This window comes from Vigna umbellata, chromosome 5 (assembly GCF_029865625.1).
Source record: "Vigna umbellata cultivar VRB3 chromosome 5, Vumbellata_1.0, whole genome shotgun sequence".
In the NCBI taxonomy this organism is placed as follows: Eukaryota; Viridiplantae; Streptophyta; class Magnoliopsida; order Fabales; family Fabaceae; genus Vigna; species Vigna umbellata.
In genome coordinates this window covers 21,835,113-21,847,236 of record NC_142169.1, presented here as the reverse complement: position 1 = coordinate 21,847,236, position 12,124 = coordinate 21,835,113, and the positions used below count along the sequence as shown (strand labels likewise).

Here is a 12,124-nt window from a genome sequence, read left to right as displayed (position 1 = left end):
AGACGACTCACTCGAAACTGAAATACACGTTAGGAATAACAACAGCTGAAAGGAGCCGTTTTGTCGTTGCCATTTTCGTTTCTCCAACCACTTTTTTTCACATTTTTATTTTTAATAAATATAATATTTAATATTACAAAAATCAAAAGCTGGAATAGCTCAGTTGGTTAGAGCGTGTGGCTGTTAACCACAAGGTCGGAGGTTCAAGCCCTCCTTCTAGCGTTTTCTCTTTTACCATTTTGTGTACTTGAAATGTCACTTTTCAAAGAGTTGACTTATAACTTACTAATATTGTAATAAAATCTTTAAAAATGCATTGTGATTTTAGATAAATATGTGTTTATGACAGGTTTGAAAGGGATTGAAATATTGTGATGGGCATGATGGGTAACTTTCATCTTTTGAATTGAGATTTGGTTAGATGGTGAGATGAAATTGGATGTGGCATCTTTCTATTTTGGTTATTAATTAAATTATAATGTTTATTATAGTTGCCTTCTTAGTGGGGGAAAATTAAAAGGAAGATGGTGCTGTATGGTTAATAAAGATACAATTAATGTCATTACGTGAATGTTTGATAATTTGGCTCAAGCTTAAAGAGAAGGCAAAAATTAAAGGTTGAATCAATCAATGTTTATAGTGCATGAACCAACTCTATGTGGAGGGCAATTACTATAAGACAAATCGCATTCAATAAATAATTTAACTTTTTCTTCTAAAGGATCTTTGTAAAATTAGACACAAAAAGTTCTCATCTTCAAAGGGTTTGTTTAAAGTGTTCAATAGCGTGTCATTTTATCGAACCTTCTCTTTTTAGCACAAGTTGCTTCCCAAAATCATACTATGGGTGGAAATTTTAGGAGATTCGAATGGAGTAGAATTAAAATCCATTATAAGAAACTTTTAATTTAAAAAAAAAGAATATATATATATATATTACCAACTCTTTCTTCTACCCTTTTAAAAGCTTGTGTGTGTTTTCTATATGGAATTTAACCCAACATTTCCTACACAACTTTTTGAAGAAAATATCAGTTTAAATTTACGATTTCAAAGAGTTTTGATTAGCAAATCTAGTTGCTTACTTTTATTTTTTCTAATTTATTTCCTTTGGCTGTGCCTGTGGTTAAATACATGGCAATGAAATATGCTGAAAATGATGATAAATTTAACATGGGAAGGAATGAAGTAATTTTGAAATGTGATAAAGAACTTTCCTATTTATTTGAGCAAAGAAAAAAATTACTATAAAAAATTGGGATGGGAAGATTCATGTAATTATTATGTACTTTTACTCTCTAATATATTTTTATTTTAGTTTGTTGACTTTCTTTTATTATTTTTTTTCCATTTATCTTTTTCTGGATTTCAATTTAGTACAATTTATCAATTATGACGGTAATTGAAGTTGTTTACAAGCAAAATTTGTCATAATCAATAAATTAGACTAACTTAAAAGTAAATAAAAAGATAAAAAAAATGGAAATGAAAAATAGAGTTGGAAGATCAAACCTAAGAGAGAAAAAAAAGGCAAAGCTAAAGAAGTAATTCTACCTAAGTGTGTGCGTCATGAATATCTCTTAAGTGCAATTAAAAATATCTAAGTCAAAGATTAATTAATATTGGAGGCATTCAAAAATCAATCTCATCAAACCAATCTGAGTTTGATAAATAGAAAAGTATCCAATTTATTATTTTAGTGTGTGCACGCATTTAATTGATAACATTATTGGTAATGACGTTTCAATTAGTAGGAATTTGTTTTTTTATTTGAATCAAGCTTTACGTGTGATTAGTCTAATAAAATAAAGAGTTAAGAGTTCGAATAAGAATTATTTTGAAATTATTTATATATAAAGACGGGTTTAAAAAATGAATTTTAAAATTCAAGAGGACTCAAAATTCTCCTTTACTTAACAAAATTCAATTACGAAAAATAAACACGTCATGAAGTCAATTCCTTATTCCTTAAATATGTTCACATTATAATATTAGTCCACAGAATCTATAAACGAAGGCCACAAGAAGCGGGTTATAGGTTAAGAATTTTATAACTTCTGATAATTTATTAATATCAACTACCTATTGTATTAATATTTATATTAGTTATTAATACTTAAATAGTTTGGTATAAGTGATTTAATTTAATGTAGTGAGTATATTAGATTTTTAAGAGAAAAGTGATAAGGATTTAATAACTACAAAATTAATTTGAATGAAAACCTTAATAGGTTAAAACTTAAACCATGGTTATGGTCTCTAGACACCAAATAAAAGAAGCATGATGGTAAATGAATAACAAAATTTATAAAAATGTTATTGCATGGTGTTGTGTGTAATTGTTGTAACACAACACAATGAAATATAAACTTAATTATATGTACCAATATAATTAAGTTATAGAGACAAAAGTGAAAAGTTATAGAATATATTGTACCAATATTCTTATCAACACAACTTCAAAAACGTAAAAAGTGAAAGAATAAAAAAGTTATAGAGATAAAAGTGTTGATAAGAAAACGAGTTTAGCACTTCAGCTTAATTAAATGCACCAATAAAAATATTAGTCTAAAATATAAAGAAATTTTACCTTATTTTATTTAATGATATATTTAAAAATAATATTAATTTGATTGAAACTTTATTTTTAATAATTTTTTTTATTGTTTTCAATAAAAGTAATCTAAGAACAGTGTTATAAATAAGATTAGTAGGCACACTAACAAAATATGCAAAAAGTGTAATTTATAAAATTTATAAAATTTATAACTTTATTTTCTTTTCTTTCAACATTTTACTTATTTCTTCTCCTATTTTTTTCAGAAGCTTTAACTTCAATGGAATAATTTAAGCTAACAAAATAATTTTCTTCCTTCTAAACAAAAATTAAAAATAATTGACATTTGGGGCTGATGAATCGAGATGTCCCAGGTCTTCATGAACGTTGACTTTGCAACACAGTACAAATCCTCTTTGGAATTTCCGCGTTCCCAGGTTTCATTTCTTATTAAAATATTCAACTTCTACTAGTATTGTTCATTAAGAAAAAATAAGTAAAAAAATCATGTTTACACGATTTTTGAAAACATAATTATATTTTATTAAATAAATAGTTTATTGCGTGGCAGAAGATATATTTTATCTTTAATATAATAAAAAAATTATCGTATTACTATAAAAAATTTAATTTTTTTAATTTTGTGTCTATGCTATTTATCTTTAATAATGATCACATGTATATATTAAGAAAAAATAATGTGAGTATACAATTAATTTTACTTAAATTTTGTAAATTTAAGATTGAGAGTGATCTATTAGATAATTGCAGATTAATGTTAATTTATTCTTTAATAAATTTATGTAACCGTTATTAAAGGTTAAGTAAACATGTGTTATACATATTTGAGAACATTTTGGTCATCAAGGTTAAGATGTATTTGACTTAAGTATATTTCGATATTATAACATTATATCGGTCATAACGATACTTAAGTATATTTGGATATTATAATATCATATCGGTCATGACGATATCATATCGGTCATGACGATATCATATCAGTCAGATTATTAATAGTGTCAAAACGTGATTAAGTTAAGACAATGATTAAAACATAGTATAGTATTAGATAAAGTTAATTAAGGTTATTAGTCACATAAATCAAATTTATTTAGGTAAAAGTCCATAAATATGATACAAATAACACAATAGATAACGTAAATTAATTACATTTTACTATATTTATTACCATCTGATGCATTTGTTAACTAGAGTGTCAAGGTATCTTCTAATGACACATGTCATTCAGTTATAGAAGAACCTAAGACATCTGAGTTTGAAGATATAAAATTGGAATTTAGAGCCTAAAAGAGACATGGAAGAAAATCTTACATGTATATTCAGTCTTGCAATAACAAAACATACATTCAATTACCTTAATAATTAATGAAGTTCAAACAAAATTAGTTAAATTAATTGTCCTTGCATTTATTAAAGAGAAAATTAATATTAATATGTATTTAATCTTAACCTTTACTTTACTTTGTAAATTTGATTTTTTTTTCGAATGAAAAAGATATAAATGAAGAGAAAGAGTAGAAAGATATTGAATACAATTTGTATTCTGAATTATATAATCAGAAATGTAAAATAAATAATATATTTTAGATTGTATACTCCAAAATATAAAAATTTTAAATTTTAAATTATATAATTTAAAATATTATTTTTATTTTGTATTTCAAATTATATAATTGAAAATATTTTTTTTATATTTTGAATTGTATATTCTAAAATGTTTTCAGAAAGTTTGGAATCAAAATAAAAAATAGTAAAATTGAAATTTAAAATGTACATAGGTACATAAAAATTATGAAGGTGTAGAAAGAAACTTTATTTTTAACTTAAATTCAAATTTTATCTCTACAGCTTGCAAATCTATAGTTTTAATTTCTATAAAGTTTGAATTGAATATTCAGTGTCTCAATTTGTTTAAAATTAAGTAATTTTAATTTAGGTTTAATATATCATTCATTTGCTATCTTTAAAAATCTCGTATTAGGTGTGGTAGAGTATTTTAAATAATGAGACTTTATTGTTTTATTTAAAAAATATCAGTATAAATAAAATTTCTTAATTAGGAGTTTTATTATTTAACAAACTTTATCTTTCTAAAACTTATTTCTTTAAATTTTCTCTATTTTTTCTCTAAGAATCATAATTCTCTATACATCTATTGAAAGATCAGAAATCGTCTGAGGGTTCCTTGAAGTGAGATCTTCATTTTTAACCGATTGATTTCAGCTAAGTCGATTTTTATCCTTTTCTTTAAAGTTTGGTGTCTTTGCATGTAGGGTTTTCTTCACTCTTTTGAGGTCTGAGTCTTCTCTAAGACTCTTTGTTGATCAATGACACTAAGGGTATACTCTAATCAAATTGTCATTAATTATAGGAGCAAATAAAGATCTTGGAGTCGTAGGAGAAATTTTAGAATTATTGGAACTATCAGAACGTCAACCAGGTAAGGGAAGCTAGTTTATTTGGTTTAGATTTGGTATGCATGTAATATTTGATGTTTGTATGATGATGTGATGATTGATTTGTGAACTTTGATTAAATCGTGAATTTTGGTATGTTGGGTGTTTAAGAAAGGTGGTATGTTGAATTAAAAACTGATGCATGTTGGTGTGTCTAGTTTATTGTTGTTAAAGTTTGTTTATTGATGAATTTGTCAATGTAGATTTAGTGAGTTTGAGTTGATGTGTTGTTACATAAATTGGGTATGGGATAAGTTAGAAGAAGAGTGAGTTTTGGGCATAAAAGTGAGGGTTTCAACAGGTAAGATTTTAAGATTTGTGGTTATGGGAAAAGTTTGTAGTTTTGGGATCTGTCTTAGAGCCACTTAGGGCTTAGTTAGTTTCTTATTGTATAAAAATCTGGTATATCGTCTGGGTAAGGGGTCGTCTAGGTAAGAGATCTTTTGATAAGGAGTCATCTGGTAAAAGAATAGATATGAGATAAAGAAGAAGTGAGTCTATGATTTCAAGTGGCGATGTTAACCCGGACGTGAGAGAGTATTAATAGATGTTGATTACAGAAAGTGGGTCAGTAGAGGAAGGAGGTGAATTGTGTTATGGGTTCAAGTTGTAGTGGCAATCTTGAGGTGTGAGAGTGTTAATAGATGGTTGGAACAGAAAGAAGATTCAAGTTCTTGGATTAATAAGAATAAAGTAAGAGTTAGTTAAAAAATGAAGACCAATTACCTAAAGCAAAATCGTAAAAGGATTTCATTAGTATACTTGCAATATTATAACTAGTGAGCCATCAAAATGGTGAAGAAAATGACAGTTTGGACAATCCTAGTTTGAGATGTATCATAAGATGGCTAGGTACTAACCAAACTAGTGATTTCAAGTTGAGAAGGATACAAATCTAAGCTTGGTTACAGGTTAATGAGTCCAGAAATGCAGATGGTTCAAGATGGAGAGAAAAGAAGTGAAGATGAAGTGCTCAAGTTGGTTGGGTTGTTGCAAAGGACAAGAGTTCTACGTTGGTAGTGGAATAACATAGTTGAGAACTATGTTACTCAAGAGTGAAGATTAATAAAGAAATTTGAAGTCATCAGAATGTTTGTGTTTTGATAAGTGTGAAAAAGAGTTGTTTTTATACTTATAAATGAGCTCAATCTTGTAATTATTCATGTTGTTCCTCATTGAAAAGTTGTAATAGGTAGTAGATTGTTATGTAAAATATTGTACAGAAAATGGTGTATTATTTAGACTCTGTCAGCCAATTTTCGCAAAGCGAAAGCCAAAATTCGCATAGCGCGCCAGTACCTGTGCGCTGAGCGAATAACGGCTTTAAAAGACGTGACAGAGCGACAGAAACATCTTCTCTTCGGATAGAAGTTCCAAACAAAAGAAAGAAACGAAAACATCTCAGGAACTTCCGGAGACTACTTCAAGGCATCAAGACACCATTGTTGCAAGGGATTGCTTCAAATGTGTACGTTTTAGATGACTAGGAGTAGTTAAATTTCTTGAATGTGATTTAATTTTCCTGTTCAATATATCGTTGTTCGTTCATATGCTCTTTCTTGAATTTATTATCATTGTATGAAAATATAATGTTATTTGAATGTCTTTGATTATTGGAAAGTAACTTTGAACATGAACGTAGATAGAGCACTTAAGTGATTGGGATCTAGGGATAGACTCAATAACTTGATCATTCTTAACATCGGACTTAATGCAAATTGTATGTTAAATTGACTAAGGGATTATCATTTTAATATATTAATTTAGAACTAGTTGCTAAGGGATTAGGACTAGTATGCCTTGATGTGAATGTTTGAATGAAGTAATGAAATATTGAACAGAGTTTTATATTCATATGATTCATGAAACCCAATTCCAATGAAGTTTCTTTTAAATATAAATTCCTTGCACATCAACTGTTTGATAAAATACCAAAAATAGTTTCTTGTGTTGTTTTGTGCATTTTGACATCTAATTGAGTTATAAAAGGAAGAATTGTCATGTGTTGCACAAGTCCCTTGGGAGACGATACTTTTACTTATTCACTGTATTACTTGGAACGATTTGGTATACTTGCCAAAAAGTTATCATGTTTAAGGGTGATCAAGAGTGTTAACAGTTAGTAGTAAATCAGAAGTCGTGAGTGATCAAGTTAGTTGTGTGGTGCTTAACAGAGGAAGCAAGAGAAAGTGAACAATCAGAGGAAGCAAGAGAAAGTGAAGTAATAACAGTCAGTTGTTAAAGCTAGCTAAAGTTTTAGAAGGAATTTACAAAAGACAGTGAAACACATATAGGAGATGAATTTGTTTGTCATATACCAATTGGTTCGTCATGTGAAAGAAGAATCCTTAAAGTTAACTTAATTGGTTTAGATACCAATTGTTTTATAAAAATTAAATAAAACCAGTTAACTTAATTTTTATAATTATTAAATTTTGTTAATATAAACAATGCATTTTAAATGTTTAATTTTTATAATATAAAAAATGATATTTATAGTTATTTAAATTATTTGTAAGTTGATTATATTATTTATAAATGTATAATTTATAGTATTAGTTTATGATTTTATAATTTAATTATAAATGTTTAATTTATTGTATTATTTTTTTATTTTTTTTAAAAAATTGTATAAAATAAAGTTTTAATTTTTGTTTAACTTATTAAAAAAAATTATTTAAAATTGATATGAAAGCTATGTGTTAGAAAATGCAAGAGGAGAGAAGCTTTCTGTGTGCTAGAAATAGAGAATGCAAAAGGAGAGGAAGAGTGAAACGAGAATGGAGAAAAAATGAGATGCGAGGAAAGATGTGTGTCCAGAACTTTGCACTTACACATTAAAAAGCTATTTTTAAAAGAATATTTGACCATTCCTTTTTTTCCGTTTTTTTAAATATTAAATAGTTTTTGTTTCGGTTACAGGGCTAGTCACTAAATACCTTCACAATTTGTCCTTCTTCGTGGTTCGGTCTCGCTCTTTGAGTCTCTTGTCCGCTAGTCTGGTCGGGGTGTACTTGTTAAAGATACTCCGATGCCAAAGTCAGTAGATGAACCGTCCGGTTATCTAATACGACAATGACAGTAATAAATGCACAGTAATTGCCCCTGCCTACCTATTACCTTTGACTTATATTTATAGTTTTCAAGCATGGGCTTAGAATTAGTGATATTTTAATCTCGGCCCAATCCTAATCCAATACTCTTAAACGTGATTTATCTTAATCTCTTTAACATTAATCATTTACGTTTATGAAGCCGGCCGTTCCGGCCGGCCAATTTGCCTTCCTTGTTGGTCGTCCGGTCATGTCTTCATTATGAACTGTGACGACCGTCCGATCATATGGTACCGTTTTAAATATGGATGATTTAGAAATTGCTTAAAAATTTGGAAATGTAGAAGGGGGTTGAAGATGCAAGGTGAACCCGCAATAAGTATGCTTCCATACGTTCGAAGCTGATCTGGATAAGTTTTTTCTTCTTGTATCTCTATTATTACTAACTGCTCAAAAAAGCTTTTTTTTAGACAAAGCATTTCATGTGTTTTGGTCTTGGAAATCTTATTTTTAAAATTCTATTCTAAAATTTTTGAAGAATTTATTTTAAAATATTCTCAAAATAGATAATTCAAATATCATTTTATAAAAAATAAAGTGGTTATTTTAAAAATTATTTTTATAGAAGTCGTCACTATACGTAACTTGTGTTTCCCTATGTATACATTAGAGCGTATCTTCCTGCGCCTTAATAAGTTCTTTCTGCATTTCCATATATTTTAAAATTTTAATTTTATCTTTTTTTATTTTGAATTCCAAACTATAGAATTCGAAAATGTTTTGAAATATTATATTTTGGATTATATAATTTGGAACAAAAACTGTATTTTAAATTATACAGTTCGAAATTTAATTTTTTATATTTCGGATCAGAATGCAAAATAAAAAATGTATTTCGAATTATATAGTTTGAAATGTATCTTTTAAAGTTAAAATGAAGGCTTAATATCCTATTTTGTCCCCAGTTTCGCTCGACAATGTCAAATTAGTCCATCCTTTAAAAAGTGCGTCAATTACGTCCTTACTTAATAAAATTTATATCAATGAAATCCCTTCCGTTAAATCCGTACAAACAGCGTTAATAGAAGAGAAAGAAAAATAATTAACCCCGTTTGTACGGATTTAATGGAAGGGATTTTATTAATATAAATTTTATTAAATAAGGACGTAATTGACGCACTTTGTAAAGGATGGACTAATTTGACATTGTCGAGCGAAATTGGGGACAAAATAGGGTATTAGGCCTAAAATGAACTATTTGTGGAATTGCAGGAAGAATGAATTATGTCCATACTCTATGCAAGGAAGGGCTTGCAGGAAGAAGATGGGGTGGAAAGGTGGAGGTGGAAGAAAGTATGAAGGTGGGTGGTGGAGGAAGAGAGAAGATGATGATAGATTTGGCTTCTCCATTTTTTTTAGGGAGGTCCAGGAAGAAATACCTATACATTAATGATATGTTAAAAATAAACAAAACAGAGTTGTTTTCTGTTACGGTGTGTGTTTTGTGTATAAATATACATTGTATCACTCATTTAAAAATAATAAAATTTGAGAGTTATACAGTTTACCTGAGTGTCTTTGTAAGCTTTTGACCGGTTGAATCTGCGTGTGGTGGTGCTCCGTCGTGTGTGGTGGTGGTGGTCTGAGGAAGAGGGTCGAAACCCCAGCAGAGCATCGCGTGCTTCATTCTCTCTCTGAATCTCTACTCCTCTCTCTGCATTTTGAATTCTCTCACTAGCACGTGCATTTTGTCTGAGTGTGGTTTTTTACAATTCTACCCTTTATTTTAATATGGTATCAAGAGCATAGGTTATTTTCTTAGGGTGTGCGTGAAGTGGGTACTGTGTTCTGGAAGTGAGTGTATCCAGAATGTAGAAAAGAAGGGTTCTTTGACTGTGTATAGATCAAAGATTTAGAAAGAGTGTTGCAAGAAAGGATAGTTGGAATTGGAGGAATTCAGGGGTCACTACCCATGTTTGATGGCAAGCAATTTGCTGATTGGCGGATCAAGATGTGGGCTGTGTTTGGTTTTCAGGATGTGTTGGAAATCATTGAAGATGGAGTGCCTGTGTTGAGTGAAAAGGCAACCCAAGAACAGAAGAAAGAACACAAGATGCTGGAGAAACTGGATAGCAAGGCCAGATTCTTAATGTATCAATGTGTAAGTCAAAAGATTTTCAACAAAATCTCTAATGCAACCACTGCAAAGGAGATTTGGGGCATGTTGATGAAAACCTACGGTGATGGAGACAGAAATGCAAAGGTGAAACTGCAAGCTCTAAGGAGGAAGTTTGAAACTCTGATCATGGAGGAGAGTGAAACCGTGGCTGAGTATTTTGATAAGGTGCAGGAGTTAGTGAACAAAATGAGAGCTTGTGGTGAAAAGGTGACAGATGAGTACATTGTAGATAAAGTTCTGAGAACCCTAACCCCCAGATTTGACTATGTGGTGACTGCCATTGAAGAAACTCGGAGAAAAGAGGATATTGACAGTGAGGAGCTGCTGCATTCACTGGAGGCTCATGAGTTACGCCTCAATGAACGCAGACAATGCCAGGAACAGGCCCTGCAGGCCAGATCACAGTGGAGAGGTAAAAAGGGCTTCAAGAAAGGTGAAAAAGGAGGTAAGAAAGGAAAAGATTCTCTGGACCAGCAAGGAGAAGAGTCCACTGAATCTAGAAAAGAAAATAAATCAAAGAATGCTCATGGAGAATGGAAGTTTGATAAGAAAAAAGTAAAATGCTATAACTGCCAGAAACTGGGTCACTATGCAAAGGAGTGCTGGAAAGATGAGGGGGCCAAAAATAATCTGGTCCAAGAAGAATCAGATTCAGAGGCAGTGATTTTGATGGCCTATGATGATGAGAAACAACCAGAAAGCATTGCTTGGTACCTTGACTCTGGCTGTTCAACTCACATGACTGGGAGAAAAGATTGGTTTGTGAGAGTGCAGAGAGTAAAGAATATAAAGATCAAATTTACCGACAACAGCAGTTTGAAGGCAGAATGTTCTGGCAGAGTAGCATTGAGGGGTGAAGATGGCAGAGAAGTGGTCATTGAAGAGGTATTGTATGTACCTGGGTTAAAGACTAATTTACTTAGTCTTGGACAATTACTTCAGAAGGGCTATGTGATGAAGATGGAAAACAATTGCCTTAGCATCTTCAATCAAGAAGGAAAAGAGGTGATACAGGCTGAACTGTCACAGAACAGAACATTTAAATTGGTGATGGAGGCAGTAAACCATCATCTTTTACTGCAGCAAAACAGGAAGATGAGTGGTTGTGGCATCTCAGATTTGGGCATCTAAATTTCAAGGATCTATCAATGTTAAGTCAGAAGAAATTGGTGACTGGCTTATCAAAGGTGGACATTCCAAGAACTGTTTGCAGAGAATGTGTTCAATGCAAGCAGACCTGTGGCAGTTTTCAAAGGTTTTTACCCCTCTGCAAAGAAAATAGGAGTGGTATATTCAGATGTTTGTGGCCCTATGCAAGTAGAAACACCTGGTGGCAGCAGGTATTTTCCTCTATTTTTAGATGACTGGACCAGAAAATGTTGGGTTTATCTCTTGAAGAGAAAAGGGGAGGTGCTACAACATTTTCAGCAATTCAAGAATATGGTGGAAAGGCAGAGTAAAAAGAGATTGAAGATACTGAGAACAGATGGAGGAGGAGAATATATCTCTACTGATTTCAGGGAATATTGTGAAAAAGAAAGAATTGTTCATGAAGTTACTCCTCCCTACACGCCTCAACACAATGGGGCAGTAGAGAGGAAAAATATAACAATTCTAAACATGGTAAGGTGCATGTTGAAGAGTAAGGGACTGCCTAGTTTCTTATGGGGTGAGGTTGTGATGACAGCCGCCTATGTATTAAATTTGTCTCCAACAAAGAGACTTAATGGTGTCACACCAGAGGAGGCTTGGTCAAGAGTGAAGCCAGATGTGAAGCATCTGAAAGTGTTTGGGTCCCTATGCTATAAACATGTTCCAAAACAGTTGAGAAAAAAGCTGGATAATAGAGGAATTC

General features: G+C 30.8%; 1 non-coding gene across 1 annotated transcript; it reads left to right on the top strand.

Annotated features, from left to right (window-relative positions):
- The first annotated feature begins 148 nt into the window (after nt 1-148).
- TRNAN-GUU (transfer RNA asparagine (anticodon GUU)) lies at nt 149-222 on the top strand. The gene has a single exon. It is a non-coding gene; the product is annotated as a tRNA-Asn (tRNA).
- The last annotated feature ends 11,902 nt before the right edge of the window (nt 223-12,124 follow it).